The following is a 6815-nucleotide window of genomic DNA, read 5'->3' as shown; positions in this document are numbered from 1 at the left end:
CAATCTGGTCAAGATTTAGTGGTGGGATTATAGATGTCTACAACAATCTGGTCAATATTTAGTGGTGGGATTATAGACATTAAAACCTTCCTAATATTGAGTTGCTCCCCCTTTTGCCATCAGAACAGACTCAAGTCGTCAGGGCATGGACTCTACAAGGTGTCAAAACGTTGGCCCATCTTGACTCCAATGCTTCCCTCAGTTGTGTCAAATTGTCTGGATGTCCTTTGGGTGATGGACCGTTCTTGATACACAAAGGAAACTGTTGAGCGTGAAAAACCCAGCAGCGTTGCAGTTCTTGACACCAACCGGACAACCTGGCACCTACTAACATACCCAGTTCAAAGGCACTTCAATATTTTGTCTTACACATTCACCCTCTGAACGGCACACAAACACAGTTCATGTCTCAATTGTCTGTTGGCTTAAAAATCCTTCTTTAACCCGTCTCCTCCCCTTCATCTACACTGATTGAAGTGGATTTAACAGGTGACATCAATAAGGGATCATAGCTTTCACCTGGATTCACCTGGTCGGTCTATGTCGTGGAAAGAGCAGGTGTTCATAATGTTTTGTACACTCAGTATATATGACTACAACAATTTGGTCAAATCTGGCTTTTTAAAATTATTTTATTTATTTCACCTTTATTTAACCAGGTAGGCCAGTTAAGAACAAGTTCTAATTTACAACTGCGACCTGGCCAAGATAAAGCAAAGCTGTGCGACAAAAACAACAACACAGAGTTACACATAAACAAACGTACAGTCAATAACACAATAGAAAGTCTATATACAGTGTGTGCAAATGAAGTAAGGAGGTAAGGCAATAAATAGGCCATAGTGGCGATGTAAATACAATTTAGCATTAACACTGGAGTGATAGATATGCAGATGAGGATGTTCAAGTAGAAATACTGGTGTGCAAAAGAGCAGGAAAAAACAAATAWGGGGATGAGGTAGGTAGTTGGTTGGATGGGCTATTTACAGATGGGCTGTGTACAGTCGTGGCCAAAGTTTTGAGAATGACACAAATATTAATTTCCAGAAAGTTTGCTGCTTCAGTGTCTTTAGATAATTTTGTCAGATGTTACTATGGAATACTGAAGTATAATTACAAGAATTTCATAAGTGTCAAAGGCTTTTATTGACAATTACATGAAGTTGATGCAAAGAGTCAATATTTACCGTGTTGACCCTTCTTTGTCAAGACCTCTGCAATCCGCCCTGGCATGCTGTCAATTAACTTCTGGGCCACATCCTGACTGATGGCAGCCCATTCTTGCATAATCAATGCTTGGAGTTTGTCAGAATTTGTGGGTTTTTGTTTGTCCACCCGCCTCTTGAGGATTGACCACAAGTTCTCAATGGGATTATGGTCTGGGGAGTTTCCTGGCCACGGACCCAAAATATTGATCGTTTGTCCCGCGAGCAACTTAGTTTATCACTTTTTGCCTTATGGCAATGTGCTCCATATGCTGGAAAAGGCATTGTTCGTCACCAAACTGTTCCTGGATGGTTGGGAGAAGTTCTCTCGGAGGAGTGTTGGTACCATTCTTTATTATGGCTGTGTTCTTAGGCAAGATTGTTGAGTGAGTCCACTCCCTTGGCCGGAAAAGCAAACCCCACACAATGATGGTGTCAGTTTGTTCTTTCCTTTGGTATGACACAGGACTGATGGTGGCGTCACCCCCTTGTCTTCTCCGGACAAGCTTTTTTCCGGATGCCCCAACAATCGGCAAGGGGATTCATCAGAGAAATTACTTTACCCCAGTCCTAGCCTGTCAATCCCTGTACTTTTTGCAGAATATCAAGTCTGTCCCTGAATGTTTTTCTCCTGGAGAGAAGTGGCTTCTTTGCTCCTTCTTACACAAGGCCATCCTCCCAAAGTTCTTTGCTCACTGTGAGTTGCAGATGCACTCACAACTGCCTGCTGCTATCCTTTGAGCAAGCTTTGTACTGTGGTGCCCCTCGATCCCGTCAGCTGAAATCAACTTTAGGAGACGGTCCTGGCGCTTGCTGGACTTTCTTGGGCTGAAAGCCTTCTTCAACAACAATTGAACCTCTCCCTTGCAAAGTTCTTGATGATCCGATAACTGGTTGATTTTAGGTCAATCTTACTGGCAGCAATATTCTTGCCTGTGAAGGCCTTTTTGTGCAAAGCAATGATGACGGCACGTGTTCCTTGCAGGTAACCATGGTTGAACAGAGAATAACAATGATTCAAAGCACACCTCCTTCTGAAGGCTAATGTAACAGGGTTTGTTATGTTTCCACTGCCTCTAAAGAAATGTGTATTTGCTGTCACAGCATTCTATTGGTTATGTTCAACTCTGAATGACAATAAGGGTGTTGTGATTGGCCCCCGCTTGAGATAGGGGAATCGCGACGTCAGTCTTCCAGTAATTGAAATGTGATGCAAGGGGTAGGTACGTTCTGAAACTGTTTTCTATTTTTATTTTACAATGGTGTACAAGTTGCTGTACGTTACTGGATTTTAACTGTGTGGGTTATATGGTACATATGCTTTGGCATATGAAATTGCTGTAAATAATTTGTTAGCTAGCATAAACCGATGTCTGGTCACATATAGCCACGGTAACACAGTTGTCTTATGCTCAGAAACTGTTGAATCATCGAAAAACCCTGCAGTCTTGCAGGTCCTTAACACGAAACCGTTGCGCCTGGCACCTACACCATACCTAGTTTAAAGCAACTTCAAATATTTTGGTCTTGCCCATCACCCTCTGAACTGGCACACATACACAATCCATGTCTTAATTGTCTCAGCCTTAAAAAATCCTTCTTTAACCTGTCTCCCCTTCATCTACAACGAATTGAAGTGGATTTAACAAGTGACATCAATAAGGGATCCTGGTAACGTCTGACCAGAGTTATTATGTGTTTTTGCTTGGTTTAGTGTTGGTCAGGACGTGAGCTGGGTGGGAATTCTATGTTGTGTTGTCTATTTGGTCTGTTTTCTATGTCGCCTAATATGGTTTCTCATCAAGAGGCAGATGGTAATCGTTGTCCCGATTGAGAAATCAATATATAGGAGGCTTGGTTTTGTGGTTGGGATTTTTGTGGGTTTTGTTTTCCTGTCTCTGTGGTTGTGTTTTCTGGCTACCAGATAGGAACTGTCTCGCTTTCAACGTTTGTTGTTTTTGTATGGTTGTAAGTGTTTCACCGTTTTCTTGTCTAATTAAACATGTTGAACACTAACCGCGCTGCTTTTGGTCCTCTCTTCACCCTGGAGAAAGCCGTTACAGGATATAGCTTTTAAGCCTGGATTTCACCTGGTCCAGTCTGTATGGAAAGAGCAGGTGTTTTAATGTTTTTGTATACTCAGTGTCTAATACATTATATTTACAGTATGATAATAGCTGCACTCAACAGAATCAAGAATAAGCTTTGGCCACATCACGTCTAAGGCTCGTGTCAAAGGTTTACAAATCTCATGTTAAAGAGAGACTAGATTTCAACTAGACATATTTTACTGCATATATCCCCTGAAAAGGAGTTGCTTTATACATGGGTACTTGCTTCGTGGGTTCATGTCTATCATACAGAAGTAAGGACGAGGTCAAACAAACCTCTAATCACTGTCTGTCACCATATCTTACGCAAGGCCTTTGCTCGGCCTGACTTGGGGGGAGGTGTTCGCCCGTATTCAATAGAATATCTTACCAGACCAGACTTAAAACAGAGTCGTTTGTTTTACTCTTTAACTAAGCCAAAGCCCGTTTGTTTTACTCTTTAGACTAGCCCAGGTGGTTCCTGCATACTGGACCTGGGTCGACCGTTTGAGTGCAGTGAGGAGTAGCAGGGTTATGTGTGGCAGCAGAGATACGCCTGCTCTGAATTGTCATCTAAGGGAGGGAAAGATACACAAAATCCTCCAGATCCAGTGTTCTACTGGGGATTACTGTTGCTGGCTGCGAGGTAGGTGTTGATATGGCTCTCTGGCTTTCTGCTCATTTGGTATTTTTATTTTATTTTGTTGTGTTATTATTACTTTGTTTGTTCGGGAATGTTTGCGTAATAATTTTCCTATGAAGAAAAACACTTCCCAGTTCAACTAGTTCTCACAGTCCTCACGTTCAAGAATTAGACGTTCCATCTTTGTTTCTCAAACGTCAAATTTTGAGTTGTTGCAAAGTCAGATTTCGAAGTGTTTTAGGGTTAAGTTTTAGGTATTAAATGCAAACATTTTTAAGGGTTAAGGTTCATTTCAGGCATTACCCTCAGGGAATGGGTAAGGTTTGGGATAGGTTTAAAACAAAAAATCTCAACAACAAAAAAAATATATAGCTGGATTTGAATTTCGACCTTTGGATTCAGAGGCCAGATCACTCCACTATCCTGTCCCAAGCCCTAACAAAACCAAACCCACTTGAACGTAACGGCGCTCAATGTTTGCCCATGGTGGCCTGGTTTCCACGTTATTCCTGACGTCTCTCAACATGGGATGGAAGTCAAATACTGAATTAAGCTAGCAGTTGAGGGAGAGCTTTTTGGGTATGTGTCTCTTGGTGGAGTAGAGTGAATGTGTCATACCCTGATCTGTTTTCCACCTGTCTTTGTGCTTGTTCCACCACCTTCCAGGGTGTCGCCCATCTTCCCCATTATCCCTGTGTATTTTATACCTGTGTTCTCTGTTTTGTCTGTTGCAGTTTGTTTGTTCATTCATCTACCAGCGTTTGTTCCCGCCTGCTCCGCCTGTTTTCCTGCTCTGTTTTCTAGTACTTCCCGGTTTTGACATCTGCTTCCCTGGCCCTGAGACTGCCTGCCGTTTTGTACCTTAACCCCACGTTCTGTATTCTTGACCGTTCTGCTGCCCTGACCCTGAGACTGCCTGTCGTTTGTACTTACCCAACCGTGTATTATTGACCCCTGCCTCCTGCCCTGAGACTGCTGTCGTTTTGTACCTTACCCCACCGTTTCTGTATTTTGACCCCTGCTTCTGCCCTGACCGAACTGCTGTCGTCTTACCTTACCCATACCGTTCTGTTATTATTGACCTGCCTGCCTGACCCTGCGATGCTTCGTTCTTGTACTTACCTCACCGTTCTGTATTATTGACCCCTGCCTGCCTGACCTGAGATGCCTGTCCGTTCTGTACCTTACCCCACCGTTCTGGATTATTGACCCCTGCCTGCCCCTGACCTGAGACTGCCTGTTCGTTTGTACCTTAACCCACCGTTCTGTATTATTGACCCCTGCCTGCCCTGACACTGAGACTGCCTACCATTCTGTACTTACCCCATCGTTCTGTATATTGACTCCTGCTGCCGTGGACCCTGAACTGCCTGCCGTTCTGTATTTTGACCCTGCCTGCCGTGACCTGAGACTGCCTGCCGTTCTGTAATTATTGACCCCTGCTGCTGAACCCTGAGACTGCCTGTTCGTTCTGGACCTTTATAATAAACGTTCTCTGCGATTATTGACCCCTGCTGCCTTGGACCTGTAATTTTGCCTGCCCCTGTTGTTTAGTAATAACTTTTGTTTCTTTATACATTTTCTGCATCTGGGTTTTACCTTAACGTGTTATAAAGTGGTTTAGAGTTTTTTTTCTTTCTTGGTTGCACATGTGACATGCTGTTATAAATTAGCTAAGACTGAGCACCGCCTCGGGATTGAGCATTATCTTGTTTGCCTTATGCCTTATACACGCTCGTTGAGTGCGGTTTAGTGTCCAGCTGGTTTGTGGTGGTAAATAGACAGCTCCGAAAAATTAAATTAAAACTTTATTTGGTAAATAGTGTGGTTACCAGCTTAACACAAACACAAAACACACACACACATAATCTCAGCAAAAAAGAAACGTCCCTTTTTCAGGACCCTGGTCTTTCAAAGATATTCGTAAAATCCAACTCACTTCAACAGAATCTTTTATTGTAAAGGGTTTTAAACACTGTTTCCCATGCTTGTTTCAATGAACCATAAACAATTATGAACATGCACCTGTGGATCGGTCGTTAAGACACTAACAGCTTACAGACGGGTAGGCAATTAAGGTCACAGATATGGAAAACTTAAAGACACTCAAAGAGGCCTTTCTACTGACTCCTGAAAATAACCCAAAGAAAGAATGCCCAGGGTCCCTGCTCATCTGCGTGAACGCCTTAGCATCCGCAAGGAGGGGGCCCAAACAATTTAAAAAGGAAACCCCCTGCCAGATTGGCCAGGGCAATAAATTGGCAATGTCGTACTGTGAGAAGCTAGAACACTACAGGGAAGACAGGACGGACAGCTGATCGTCCTCACAAGTGGCAGACACGTGTAACAACACCTGCTACAGGTCGGTACATCCGAAATACACCTGCGGGACAGGTCAGGGGCAACAACAACTGCCCGAGTTAACCAGGAATGCACAACCTCTCCTTCAGAACTGTCGCAATAGGCTGAGAGAGGCTGACTTTGGGCTGTAGGCCCTGATGTAAGGCAGGTCTCACCAGACATCACAGCAACACGTCAACTATGAGCACAGACAAACCACCGTTGCTGGACCGACAGAAGTGGGCAAAAAGTGACTCCTCTGACGAGTCAGAGTTTTTTGTCCACCAGGGGTGATGGTCGGATTCGTGTTTATCGTCGACTGGACATGAAGCGTTCTTCCGAGGCCTGTTACTCTGGAGCGGTACGATTTGGAGTGGAGGGTCCCGTCATGGTACTGGGGCGGTGTGTCACAGCATCATCGGACCTGAGCTTGTTGTCATCGTAGCAATATCAACGCTAGTCGCATTTACAGGAAGAGTGGGGGTAACATCTCACAGCAGAGAACTGGCAAATCTGGTGGCAGTCATGAGGACGAGA

The sequence above is a fragment of the Salvelinus sp. IW2-2015 genome, unplaced genomic scaffold (assembly GCF_002910315.2).
Source record: "Salvelinus sp. IW2-2015 unplaced genomic scaffold, ASM291031v2 Un_scaffold2386, whole genome shotgun sequence".
Taxonomy (NCBI): domain Eukaryota; kingdom Metazoa; phylum Chordata; class Actinopteri; order Salmoniformes; family Salmonidae; genus Salvelinus; species Salvelinus sp. IW2-2015.
This window is presented reverse-complemented; position numbering follows the sequence as displayed.